At 49.3% G+C, this 13,995-nt stretch overlaps 1 non-coding gene across 1 annotated transcript; it reads left to right on the forward strand.

Annotated features, from left to right (window-relative positions):
• Positions 1 to 903: 903 nt before the first annotated feature.
• Positions 904 to 5,415, forward strand: LOC119461408 (uncharacterized). Its single transcript, XR_007468396.1, has 3 exons — positions 904 to 1,099; positions 4,514 to 4,595; positions 5,282 to 5,415. It is a non-coding gene; the product is annotated as an uncharacterized LOC119461408 (transcript).
• Positions 5,416 to 13,995: the final 8,580 nt, after the last annotated feature.

Consider the following 13,995-nt stretch of genomic DNA (forward strand, 5'->3'; position numbering starts at 1 on the left):
TGACGTTCTGACAAAAAAAAAAAGCACAAGAGAAGGTTCCCAAATATATTCTATGATTCTAAATAAAAACCATACGGAGTAAAACAGTATATGTCTGAATTTATTATTTCAAATAACGCCGATGAAAAAATGTGTAATAATAATTTCTCACCACTGCAGACCAAATATGGCAAGTAAAGAATGGTGATGTTACCAGTCACAGCAGTGTACTTTGATCTTGCCTTTCGTCAACGAATGCCGTTTAAAAAGCCCTTTGGTGTAAGCGTTTTCCTTTGCTTTCTTCTTAATAATCAATTTCAGCTTCCCTGGCATATGCTGGCCCTCGCCCAGCCGCAACAAAGGTAGATACTCTCGGTGGCGGCCGCTCAGGAGGACTTGGCGCTAGCTTTGGCGCTGGCCCCGGTGGATTTAGCCTAGGCGGATCAGGTGGTTCTTCCGGAAGCGGTGCCGGCAGAGTTGGTGGCAGTCTGGGAGTAGCCCCAGGCTTCAGCGCTGGAAGTGGTTTCGGCGGCGGATTTGGCAGCGGCTCCACCAGTGGGTTCGGTAATGCTGGCGGCCTTTCGTTCGGCGCCGGTGGACCAGGGAGTGCTGGCTTCGTAGCACCCCAGGGCGCTGGATTTCCAGGAGTTGGATCTCTACCAAGTGGTGGCAGCTTTGTTCCTGGCTTCAGCGCAGCTCCAACTGGCTTCGGAGTAGTTCCAAGTGGTTCTGTCAGGCCCGGCGCTTCTGGCTCTGGTGCATCTGGACCCCACGGAGCTGGCGTTGCTGGGCGTCCTTCTGCTGGAGGCTTCGGTTTTGGTCCGAGCGGAGCTGTTTATGGAGGATACGTTCCCTTCGGAGGCTCAAACGGCTATTTTGGTGGCTACGGTGATGATCTCTATGGCGGATATGGCGCAGGTTTCTACGGTTACCCGTATGGCTATGGCGATGGCTACGGCTACGGCTATTACGGTCCGTATCCCGGTTTTTCCTACGGCTTCCCGGGAGCTCCGGCCGGTTTCTCTCCTGCTGGCCCAGGCAGCGCCAGCGCCGGCTCTGGATCTAGCGGCTCACAAGTCTCTCTCACGCGCTCAGCTAGCAGGCCTTCGGCAGGTTCTAGGTAGGAAACTTCACATTCAACATCACTACGTTTACGTATATGTTAAAATCGAAAATGCACATTATAGTGACAGCACCACACGCAGAGTTGTGTGAACGAAATCGACAAACTGGTGTTGTCATTAATACTTGTAGGTTCTTAATTACGTTATTTATTTATCTGAAATTTCAAACTGGCAACATCCTTCAATCACATTTCCTGACATAAATACTACAGGGTGGTAGCTTTAATGAATGTTTCGTTGATAACAATATCAGTTGAAATCTAAAGGGCTACTTGCAGGTGTTTGCATTACACATAACTTCACACACAAAAAAAATCTGCCAAGTTTGCACTCGGTCGCGCAAAGCTTAGGCACAGCGAAGCTTACTGGCTGCTACTGCTAGGTATTAGACAGTTTTAGTATTGCGGAAATGGCACCACGCTAAACGCAATAAAATAGCGGAGTCAGACTGCGCATGCTCAGAACGCTATTTCAGTTTTGCGGGTAGCGTGCCTCCGCTATTTTTCAAATATAGCGGAGACGCTAAACGCTCGCTAAGTTTCTAGCGTTGCAAACATGGTGGCACCCTCGGCCCGAGTGCTTGACATGCAGGCTCGTTTCAAGGCTTGGCGTGGATCCACACGGCTAGTTTGGTTGTCGAGCTGCTCAGTTTGCTGCTTTGACTACTCGCAGCTAGATGGTTTTGCGCTTAGCGGCGCATCGTTGTCTTACGCTATACTAAAACTCTATCGAACAGCGTTCCGCAAAGATTTAGCGTGCATAACACGCTAACGCTAACGCAAGCATTTTCCGCAATACTAAAAGTCTCTATTAACTTGGTTGCTGCTAGGTCTTAACTTGTTTTAACTTAACTACGCATGTAGGAAGGTATTCCCGAGAGATCATTTTCGAGGGTGCCTTCCATTTCGCGACATTTCTCGTGACTAGCGCCGGACGTGTGGGCGCCTACGAGTGACATGCCACAAACGCAGGCAGGCTAACCAAGTTTGGTACAGTGCCACGAACGCTGTCGCTTGGCGACACCGAACGCGTTGGCGACATTTCGCGTGACTAGCGCTGGACGCGTCGCCGCCTACGCGCGACGCGTTCCTGGCATGCCACAAACGTCGGCTGGCTAACCAAGGTTGGCACAATGCCAAGAAGTCTGCTGTTTGCCGACGCCGAACGCGTTGGACGCTAGCCACTCGATATCAATCGGCCAGCTTCGCTGTGGCTTGAGCTTTGCGCGGCCTAGTACAATCTTTTGCCTTTTTTTTCTCTCTCTCTTCTGGCTCAGCGCGCCGCGGAGAGAAGAGAGGTAGGGGTCTGGAAGGCAAGGAGCTGGCGAGGACGAGACAGCGTGCGCACGCACGCGGTCTTCACCTCCTCCTCCTACGGGTTGCCATGGCTACCACGGCTACGCACCACTAATTACGGCAGGCTTAAACAGCTTCGCTGTTAAAAGTATTCTATCGGGACAATTATCAGTGGGCTCCAACTTTATTAATGCGATTAGCATTCCAAGGATGCTTCCGGTACTTTTTGGTATCTATGTTCGGATCTAACCATTTTCCTTCAACTTGGGTCCCTGGCTACTTATCACGGGCTATGTGCCGCTCTTCAATGAAACAAAAATTCTTAATATTTCTCGGGTGGTGGGCGGAATAAATCCCGCGTCATATACGCCTTGCAAACTGCCAGCTGCAATTCGTAAATTGCAATACGTGCCGTAAGGTAATTATTTCGAAAGGTAATTAGTGAGGTTTTGTTAATTCTGTTAATTCTGTTTTGTTAACCGTGTTTCGATTTCTCGTGCAAGTAATGTCCGCCTCTCTGAATAATCCAGCTCAAGTACTAGAACTATGTTATCTGCTACCACCTATTTTTAAAAATTCTATAAAATTTAAAACTGATCACCTTGTATATTCAGACAACCTTGTCTAAATTTGTCTATAAGTGTGTTTTCAAATATTCAGACATGCTTCACGCCCAGATTTCATGGCAGCGCCGCTAAATTGCGCATCGTGTTGGGAGGGAGGGCAGGCATAGATAGCGGTACAAGGTAGATAAAGAAGTTATAAGAAAAAAAATATTGTTAAGGTGATGTATACAAAAATGCTAGGATGAAAAGCATGTATAGCATACCTGAATAACTCAAGCAGGCTAGGTGACTATTTTTCCCCGCCCCGTTTCAACTGGAATGCCAAATAAATCATCATCATCGATGCGAGAGCGAGGAGCCCGGCTGTGTACATGCCTATTTTATGACGTGTTTGGTGGTGGAAACATGGTAGGTCCCTAGATTGCTTTAGTGCTAATTGCAATAATGTTGACATTCATGGTGAAATCTGTTCTGCCCGAATGTTCTTAACTTCCCGTCTGTTAATAAATACAGAAGAACTGCTCTTCGGCGGGGGAAGCACGTTCACACTCAGTAATTTTAATAATTTCACTTTGCAGATGTTAGCGTAGGTAAACTGCTTGAGTACCAGTTGAAAACTGAAGGCTTTTATGTAGATATATTTGCAGGTTAATAAACAGTATATTAAAATCTTTGTTTTTACTTGAAGTTCATGCGTACTGTTGTAGTTGAATATTCTGGGTCCCACCTCAAAAATTCCGAGATATCGAACCGCACAAGCTAATCGATAACGCGAAAATAAAGTTAACGACGGAATAGCATATCAAGTGCCTGGAAATTTATGCGCACTGATTAACAGTTCAAGATGATGAGGACCTGAGCGAATTTTATATCGCCAGTTCAATTGAGTTCAAGTCAAGCAAGTCGTCAGTTTATTTAGAACCGCACATAATACGAACTCGCTCCTGCAAACGATGAGGATCTGAAAAATAACTGTCACAAAAGCAAAAATTATCAGGATGATCTGCAGTGGTACGAATGCTACCAGCAACTCTCGTGCTGCTGTGTGCTCGATGGAGCATGCGTTCTAAGAACAGCTGCTGCTGATAACAGTGGCCCCGAACAGTACTGCCGAGCCTTATCAAGGTTCGTAAATATTACTTGCGGCCTTCAGGACAAACGTGTGGTGTGAAATCTTGCGCCGTTCTTCATCGTTATGTTCCCCCACATCGTTCCCTTCAAGGCATCGCCAGCTGAATGTTGAAATAATGACGCGCGATAGCCCTCTTTTGCACATTGGTGGTAACGAGGATTTACATATGGTTATCCGAGCAGTTCTTTGTCTCGGTTGGCGTGTATTGTCGTGTAAAGGCTTTTGTATCTTGTATGTGAAACAGAAGCAAGTATACAGATTCTCGAAAGATATGTTGTCATGTGTGGTGCCCGTTAGATACAGACAACAAAATACTTAAAAAACGTGAATGTGTCAAGTGTCAGTAAGTGTAACGTACATTCATAACTTTCTTTATTCTCAGTAATGAATCTACTGTACTTTCTTTGGAATGTCTAGTGCAAGCTCCAGCCGCCAATCAAGCGCCAGCAGGGCATAATCTAGAGTCATGGCCACTACTCGGAGCCTTACAGGAACGCAGGTAGCGTACTATCCGAAATATACGAGCATTAAATATTCTTTGATATTTTACCTGTGACACCTGCTTATTGTTTGCGAACCAATCGAATGGCTATAGGAGTTTCGCTTTCTAGTGATCTACAAAGCAACGTCTGCAGTACATAATATGGCTAATGTGTCTACCAAGCTCAGTGCACCATTACATTGTACGCGGTAATGTGTAAAAAAAGGAATTGGTATTTATTGTAAAATTGGAAATGGTCATGGTATGCTGCATGTCATCTGCGACGTAATTGTACGATTTGGTTATGTGCACCAAACCGCCTCTTAGACAGTGATGCACTGCAACATCTATCACGACGCAATGTATAGGTGTCCTACACTCTCATTCTGCGTAAAAGAATAAGAAATACAGTGAACTTGATAGACATTACAGAAATCGTTGAAGGATAAAATGTTGCCTCTATTGCCTTGTTCACAGTTTGTGCTCTGTAATAGCGTCTGTACACTTTTCGATATCTGTTCTTTAAGCGACGAAGCATAGAGTTAGGCGAATAAGAATTACAACTTTATATTCGCTTAATGTTTGCATAATGACCTTATCAGACACAGGAGTCCTACCGTATCAATAAATATGACGAGACAGGGTAGGAGGCCCTTTATTTTGAGAATATATATCATAAAAATGTCTTTTTCTCTATTTTCTAGGACCTGGTGATGTTTTCATGGCTGATCCAAGCAAATCTCTCCAAAAAAAATATTAGTTTTAGCGTCTCCAACACTCTCCGACGACGTCCTGCAAACATTCACCTAATAAAATAAAAATTCGATATGCAACTAGACTGGCGAAGTGTTCGTGTCCTTGCTCTTAAACCATTCTTATAGACGTACATGTACGCAAAGAATAGCGGGCCATTTAATTTTTCTTATCTGTCATTGTTAGGGGGAGTACTTTGCAGATATAAAAAAAAGTTGTGCTTGTCAACTACATCCTCCGAACTGCGCTCCTTGCGTAGGAAATCCACTGAAGAGCCAGCCAGGTCTAAGCAGGGTGTGGGTTCTTGTCCACGCGAACCAGCTTGCCTCCGCCGAATTAAAACACCCCAATATACACAAACACGTCCTGGCATGGTTGCATCCGCTGTTTCCTATATATTGCTATTTCTGCCAATGAACACAAGTTGTTATTTTACAATTATGTAGTCCATCTTTCTTGGCTTTCTTGGTTCCATAGTCGTCGCGATATGTTTCGTTAGCATTTATTTTCTCCTTCTATGTCACCAAACTGCCCTCTTAGGGTCGACGCTCATATTATGCTAAATAGCGTTGCCGAAGCTGCGGGCATAGAAAGGAAACAGCATATGCAACATAGCCACGACGTGTTTGTGCATATTGGGGTGTTTTAATTCGGCTGCGGCAAGCTGGTTCGCGTAGACAAGAACCCACACCCTGCTTAGACCTGGCTCGCTCTTCGGTGGATATATATTGTTACGGTGAGGGAAGCAGACGATGTTGACGACGGAGAGGACGACGAAGTGGCAACAGCCTCTGTGGATTCTCGGCTGCTGTTTATGTATCTCGTGTAAATACATACCCACTGCCGCGCGATTCTTGGCCTATCCCCCTTAGTGGGTGCGAGCCATGACAGAGGTTCATCATCATCATCATCATCCAATACATCTTGTAAATAGTTTTATACCCGTGACATTTTGGTGAGAGGTGCTGGGTAAGCGTCTTCGCCACGCAGCTCCACAGCGGACGCCTCGCCCAGCCTGGGAACATGCATCCAGAGGCAGGCACCGCGTCTGCAGCTTCATCGATGACGACGCATACCCAGTACATTGCTCTACCTCAGCCGCGAGACCCCGGCAAGTTCAACGGCCTCAATGGTGTTGACGTAGAAGAATGGTTGAAGATGTATGAGCGCGTCAGCAAGGTGAGCAGGTGGGATCCGACCATAACGCTGGTCAATGTCGTGTTCTACCTCGACGGAACACCACGAACGTGGTATTACACACACGAGGAAGAGCTCACCAGCTGGGAATTGTTTAAAGAGAAGCTGTCCGACGTTTTAAATGCGAAGCATTTCTTGCCGGCGGCTCTGTCCGTCCCTCCCGCGTCCCACACCCCCACAGCGCATGCGCGTCCCCTCCCCCTCGCTCTCCTCTCCTACGCTCCCCCCTTTCTCTCCTCTAGGCATCCGGAGCGGCGCACACGACAGATGGTGCGACAGCTGGATACTGTACTGGGCGCGCCACGGTAGTTCCGCAGTATGATAATGACGGAGCGCGCGCGCCTCATTCTCTCTCCTGTGCAGCGCCGCGATGAGCGCTTGGGCCGCTGCCGCGAAACCATCTCCAGCTCAAGCTAACCATCTCCCCGCTGCTTCGCATCCACACATGGTTCCCTTTAGCGGGAGATGGAGTAATTTTTTGGCAATCCGACCGGTCGACAGCTAGCCGCCAAGCAACAACTCACCACGTGCGCCCAAACTGCTACCGAGTCGTATATCTCCTACATTCAGGACGTCCTCGCCCTCTCTCATAAAATCTACACGTCCATGCCTGAGGCGGACAAGGTTGGGCACATTATCAAAGGCATCGCGGACGACGCATTCAACGTTCTGGTCTTTAGAAACCTATTGACTGTCGACACCATCATGAAGGAATGTCGCCGTTTTGAGCAGGCGAAGAGCCGCCGTATACATAATCAGTTTACCCGGCTTCCAAATACTGCAGCGACCTCTTCTTCCGACCAATCTCGCTTGCCACCACCAAGTGAAAACGTGACCCGCATTGTGCGCCGCGAACTCGAAACAACGTTTCCTGTCTCGCCTCAACAGACGTCTTGGACCAACACTGCTGAGACGATATAGCTGATCTAGTCCGTGGTTCGCCAGGAAATTGCCAATATGGGTTTCCCCAGCACCTGCTTCTCGAGTCGTCCTGACACCGGCCCTGCTCATATGCCTCGGTCCTATCGCAATCCACCCTACAGTGCCCGTTATCCCTACAGTGCCCGGAATTCATCGGACTGGCGTGCACCTGATGACATGCCGATCTGTTTCTGCTGCGACCGAATCGGTCACGTTTCCCGGCACTGCCGTAGCCATTGGCCATCCCCGCCTCGAAACACTTTTTGGGATTCAAGTTCGCCCCGCAGTTCTTCACCGCGTCATTTCTACGACGCTTCCGACGCCTCTACATCTACTCACCGCTATACTCACTCGCCCTCGCCTCAACGTCGCCAGCCACGTCCGCCCCAGCTTCACCACTCGCCTTCGCCGACCTACCCAGGACCATCCCAGCCGGAAAACTAGGCAATGCGGCACCTCGGGGTAGTGCTGCAATGTCGAATTTACCTCAAGATCCTCCTTTGATACTGTTTACGAGACAGAACCTTCTCGACGTCCACCTTGACGGCACACTCGTCACAGCACTCATAGATACTGGAGCGCACGTATCGATTATGACCAGCTGCCTTCGCCGCCATTTAAGGAAAATTGTTACCCCTGCCGTTACTCGGGTCGTACGAATCGCCGAGGGCAGCACGGTGGCCGTGGTCGGACTGAGTACTGCACGTGTGAGCATTTCCGGCAGCCATACTGTCAAACTTTTCACTGTGCTTGACCAATGCCCCCATGACCTCATACGAGGCCTAGACTCCACTCTGCCCATTCAGCGCTCATCGATTGTTCCTCAACTATTGTGCTTCTGAACCTGCCTCTGCTGGACGATCCTCGGACACCTCACGAAATTCGCCTAAGAAGGACTAATTTTGTTCCCGTTCTACCACAGGCCTTGACATACATCGAAATGGCGCCATCTGCGCCAGTTCCCGATGGTGATTACATCTCCGCTCCTATAACTGCCATCGTTCTCAGCCACAAAGTTACTGTCCCGCATACAATACTGAGGGTCCCAAACAATCGCACATATCTCCCTCTGGTGAATTTCGCACTCACAAAGCAAATTCTGCCTAAAGATATTACCGTACGTGGCTACGATCACTGCTTTAGAAGTTCGCTGCGTTGATACTTTTGCCGTCGACGCTTCCTGTGAGCCTTTCCGGTCTGCCAATTGTACTGACCACAACATTAGGTAAATTATCGCCGCGAATCTCACACCTGTGGAGGCTGAACAGCTCTGCAGTTTATTGCTTTCGTACGAGGACATATTCGTCCTGAATAACCGTCCCTTACGTCAGACGTCACTTGTCAAACACCGTATACATACAGGTGATAATCCTCCCATTCATCGGAGACCCTACCAAGTTTCTGCTTTGGAGCGCAAAGTGATCAAAATGGAAGTAGACAAGATGCTCGCGAAAGACATCATTGAGCCATCGCCAAGTCCTTGGCCGTCACCTGTTGTGCTGGTCAAAAAGAAGGACGGCACATGGAGATTCTCCGTCGACTACCAGCACCTCAACCGCATCACGAAGAAGGACGTCTACCCACTACCTCGTATAGATGACGCCCTTGTTTGCCTATACGGGGCACAGTATTTTTCGTCCGTTGACCTACACTCCGGATATTGCCAAATCGCTGTGGATGATCTCGATCGTGAAAAGACCGCCTTTATAACGCCTAATGGTCTTTACAACTTCAAACTTGTGCCTTTTGGGCTATGCAACGCTCCGGCTACCTTTGAGCGTATGATGGACTCATTACTCCAAGGATTCAAGTGGTCGACTTGTCTTTGCTCCCTAGATAATGTTATTGTGTTCTCGCCCACATTCAGTACACACCTTGAGCACCTTTCAGCTGTACTTGCTGTTTTTCGCAAGGGCGGTCTGCAGCTCAGCTCTAAGAAATGTAACTTCGGCCACCGTGAAATTACAGTCCTTGGGAATGTCGTCAATGCGTCTGGCATCCGACCGGACCCGGAGAAAATTCGCACCGTGAAAGATTTTCCTGTCCCACAAACCGAAAAAGATGTCCGCAGTTTCGCGGGCCTTTTCATAGGGAGCGTCTCAGGCCGCCGCCTTTTCTCGCCTTACCACATACCACCCCGCCGATTCTAGGACACTTCGATACGTCAGCCCCTTACAGAGGTGCGCACCGATGCCAGTGGCGACCGCATCGGTGCCGTCTTGACACAAGTTCAGCACGACCGTGAACATGTTATTGCGTACGCTAGCCGTCTTTTGTCACCTGCGGAGCGGAATTACTCTATTACCGAGCGCGAATGTTTGGCCCTTGTGTGGGCAGTAGTGAAATTCCGCCATTATTTATATGGCAGGCCCTTTTCTATTGTAACGGACCACCACGCCCACTGTTGGATTTCGTCCTTAAAAGATCCCACAGGGAGGCTTAGACGATGGGCTTTGCGGCTACAGAAGTATTCCTATTCTGTGGCGTATAAGTCTGGTCGCCTACACAATGACGCTGACTGCTTGTCCCGTTACCCTGTACACACGCCTGCCAACGCCGACACGGACGCTTCCGATAGTGCTGTTTCCATTTCCCAGCTTTTCGACATGGCCCACGAGCAACGCCATGACGCTAACTTGAGGACCCTCACTGACCGAATGGAATCTGCTCCTACAGATCCATCGTTACGGTGGTTCGTCCTCAACGACGGGATATTGTACCACCTTAATTTTCTCCCTGACGATGCTCCCTGTAAAAGATAATTTACGAAAGGGAGACGTTCGTCACACTCGTTTGTCGTGCCGCGCGATGAGGAATAATGACGCAGGAAAAGCCAGTCTGACTCGGGGTGCAAAATGCAAACTACATTTATGACAAAAGGCAAAGTACACCCGGACAGAACGTTACGCATATTACACACATAACACGCTAAAAGAGCTGAAGCTGGTGGGAGTCCAAAAAACCCACAGTTCGAAAGATGTAGCAGCTCACAGTACGTGGACAGGATGCGGTGGACAGGTTGCAGGAGTGAGGGGCGATGAGTGACGACGTCGGACACGCGTGGATGTTGGACGGTGAGAAGATGGCTCTTGAAGAACTGGAGACGACCGCTCAGCAGCCAGCCTGCATCCGAGCCGCAATGCACGCTGCAGGAACGGTCAGCCTGCCCAGCGGAAGCTTGCGCTCGAGCCGCAGTGCTCGGCGCAAATGTGGCCATTAGCCAGGCCACGAACGATGCTCCGCCGAACAGCTGGCCGAGGAGACGCCTTGCCCGCGATCCGCCATGCTCGCGGCAAGTGGTATCACAGCAGACCACGCCACGCTCCGAGCTGCATTACTCGAGCTGGCGAACGCCTTGGCCAAGGGCAACGGTCGGGCGGCAGCTCCAGGGACGGCCGCGTTCCTTGGAGCCTTGATTGTCGGCGTCCGACCCGTCGGCCTGCTGTCTTGCGTCTCCCGTTGACTAGGCGTGCGTCTCGCCACGAAGCATTTCATCACGTGCTCGCCATACGTGGCCCAATTGTGGCACGACGCATCTTCAGAATACCACTGGGCCATCGCTGATTTGGCGAGATCACTCACATGCGTGGTCCACCCGCGAAAGAGCGCGTGCACACTTCGTCGTCGTCGGCGTCGTTTTCTTTCGTTCATCACAATCGCCCCCCACACAAGAAAGTTGTTTCGGTAAAAACAACTTTTTTCTAAACACCGCAACACAGTAACGAAAAATGACACTCAATATACGTCCGCTACACCCAATCACACATGTGAAAGAAGACTGAGTCCTAACCACACAAGTACACAACGTGGGTAATTGTTCCCCACTAACATTCGAACAACTAAACACTGCCACAACAGTACAAACATAAGCATGGAAACAAAAGGGAAAAAAGAACTATATAAAGAAGCAACACCAAATGTCATAACCCCTTTCATGCTCGCTAGGCTCATTAGCATTTACGTTACGAATGTCTAGGCCGCTATTTACAACAGCTGTATTTTGTGCAAACGGGCTTGGGGCGATTCCAACATATCTTCCCGAAGCCCTGAACACAATACATCAGTCTACGAACAAGTTGCACACAATATAGGCTATCTCGCACACAGCCAGACACTCAAAAAGATATGCAACCGAACTTAGTTCCAATAACAGAGGATCACTCACCGCTACATCCTCTAACGCTGAACACGATCGATGAAACAGTGGAACGCACTGTAGAAATACAAGAACCCTTTTTTTTCTACAGTGGCTGCGGTGCCAGTTTCTACCGGCACTCTCTTTACGTATAAAATTTTTAAACCGGACATGCTTTCTTAGACGCAGTGCATGAAATTCACCTGAGAGCAAGGTTCTTCTTACAGTGCTTGGTAGCACAAGCTGGCGTGCCAAAATTTTCAGACATGGAACAAACTTTTCCTGCGAACCGCTTCTTGCGCAGAGCGCGTTCTGCGTTCCTAGTCTGAGTGCTTTCTACTGCCCTTACTTTCTCACTACGCCGCTTATCACAGATCTCTCTTCTAGATTGAACAACGTGTTCCCCGTTCTGCCCTACATTATATCTTTTCGTATCCAGTCCTTTCATATTCCCATTTTGTTTTTGTGCAAAATCTGTTTGGCCATAGCCCTCGCAGAAAAAATGATTTGATTTCTCATTCTTGCGTTCGGAACGCAACCCTATAGCATCATGCGCCCCACCTGTAAGCAAGCTTTTCCCGGGCTCGCTGGCCTCATTTCTGTATGGCTGTAGACATTTGCCAGAGTCTACACACAAGCTCATCAACTCTTTTGTAACCACTCCTTCTGAGGTGTTACCTTGTGCCACGTACCTTAAGTTCAGAGGCACGATTCTTGGCTCTAAGCCATCCTTTTGTTCTGTATGATGCTCGAACCAGCACCAACCAGAACGATCGCCATTAAGGCTATTATCGCAGCATTTACTACGCTGCCATTCGTGGTAGAGAGCTTGATGACAATCCGCTTTGACTGTCATCTTACTAACGATTTTCGCAGTAGATGCCTTCCTTAAGTCTTCATCGAGACTAACTTTATCCAGACCGTTTGCCTTGATAACGTTTTCACGGCAGGTGTTGTACACAGTCACCGACGCGAACTCTCTATCCTTATATTGCACATTCTCAAAATTTCCCCAGTAGCCATCCACGTCACTACACCTGTCTAGATCAGATTTTACATTGTCAAGTCCCGCTTGGTTGACGACGTCAAAGCAGCTGATACCGCAATTGACCAGCCCAACTGTCGGCAGTTTTCCGAGCACCGCGTCCTCCTCGTTCGCCTCCACTACTCCGGCCTTGCCTAGCTCTTCTGAAGCGAATATACCTAAACGCTGCTGTACCAATCGCCGCCGGAGCTCACGCACTGAAACCTCCGTTTTATTTAACCTTTCTTCACGGGCCTGCAGATCTCGCGCTACAACTTTAGCATGCGCAAATGAACGCAACGTTTCTCTATCCTCAGCTAGTTCAGCTTTGTCGTAGCTTAGCTCTTTTTCAAACCAGTTCAGAAATTCCTCAAGAGGCATGCTAAGCTCCTCGCTAAGTGAAACTAACTTTTCCGGGTCCATTCCTCAGCCACGGCACACAAACAAGGTGAAACTCTTAATGGTGATAAAGAGCTTAGTCCTGTCGCGGACGCCAGAAATGTAAAAGATAATTTACGAAAGGGAGACGTTCGTCACACTCGTTTGTCGTGCCGCGCGATGAGGAATAATGACGCAGGAAAAGCCAGTCTGACTCGGGGTGCAAAATGCAAACTACATTTATGACAAAAGGCAAAGTACACCCGGACAGAACGTTACGCATATTACACACATAACACGCTAAAAGAGCTGAAGCTGGTGGGAGTCCAAAAAACCCACAGTTCGAAAGATGTAGCAGCTCACAGTACGTGGACAGGATGCGGTGGACAGGTTGCAGGAGTGAGGGGCGATGAGTGACGACGTCGGACACGCGTGGATGTTGGACGGTGAGAAGATGGCTCTTGAAGAACTGGAGACGACCGCTCAGCAGCCAGCCTGCATCCGAGCCGCAATGCACGCTGCAGGAACGGTCAGCCTGCCCAGCGGAAGCTTGCGCTCGAGCCGCAGTGCTCGGCGCAAATGTGGCCATTAGCCAGGCCACGAACGATGCTCCGCCGAACAGCTGGCCGAGGAGACGCCTTGCCCGCGATCCGCCATGCTCGCGGCAAGTGGTATCACAGCAGACCACGCCACGCTCCGAGCTGCATTACTCGAGCTGGCGAACGCCTTGGCCAAGGGCAACGGTCGGGCGGCAGCTCCAGGGACGGCCGCGTTCCTTGGAGCCTTGATTGTCGGCGTCCGACCCGTCGGCCTGCTGTCTTGCGTCTCCCGTTGACTAGGCGTGCGTCTCGCCACGAAGCATTTCATCACGTGCTCGCCATACGTGGCCCAATTGTGGCACGACGCATCTTCAGAATACCACTGGGCCATCGCTGATTTGGCGAGATCACTCACATGCGTGGTCCACCCGCGAAAGAGCGCGTGCACACTTCGTCGTCGTCGGCGTCGTT

This window comes from Dermacentor silvarum, chromosome 8 (genome assembly GCF_013339745.2).
Source record: "Dermacentor silvarum isolate Dsil-2018 chromosome 8, BIME_Dsil_1.4, whole genome shotgun sequence".
In the NCBI taxonomy this organism is placed as follows: domain Eukaryota; kingdom Metazoa; phylum Arthropoda; class Arachnida; order Ixodida; family Ixodidae; genus Dermacentor; species Dermacentor silvarum.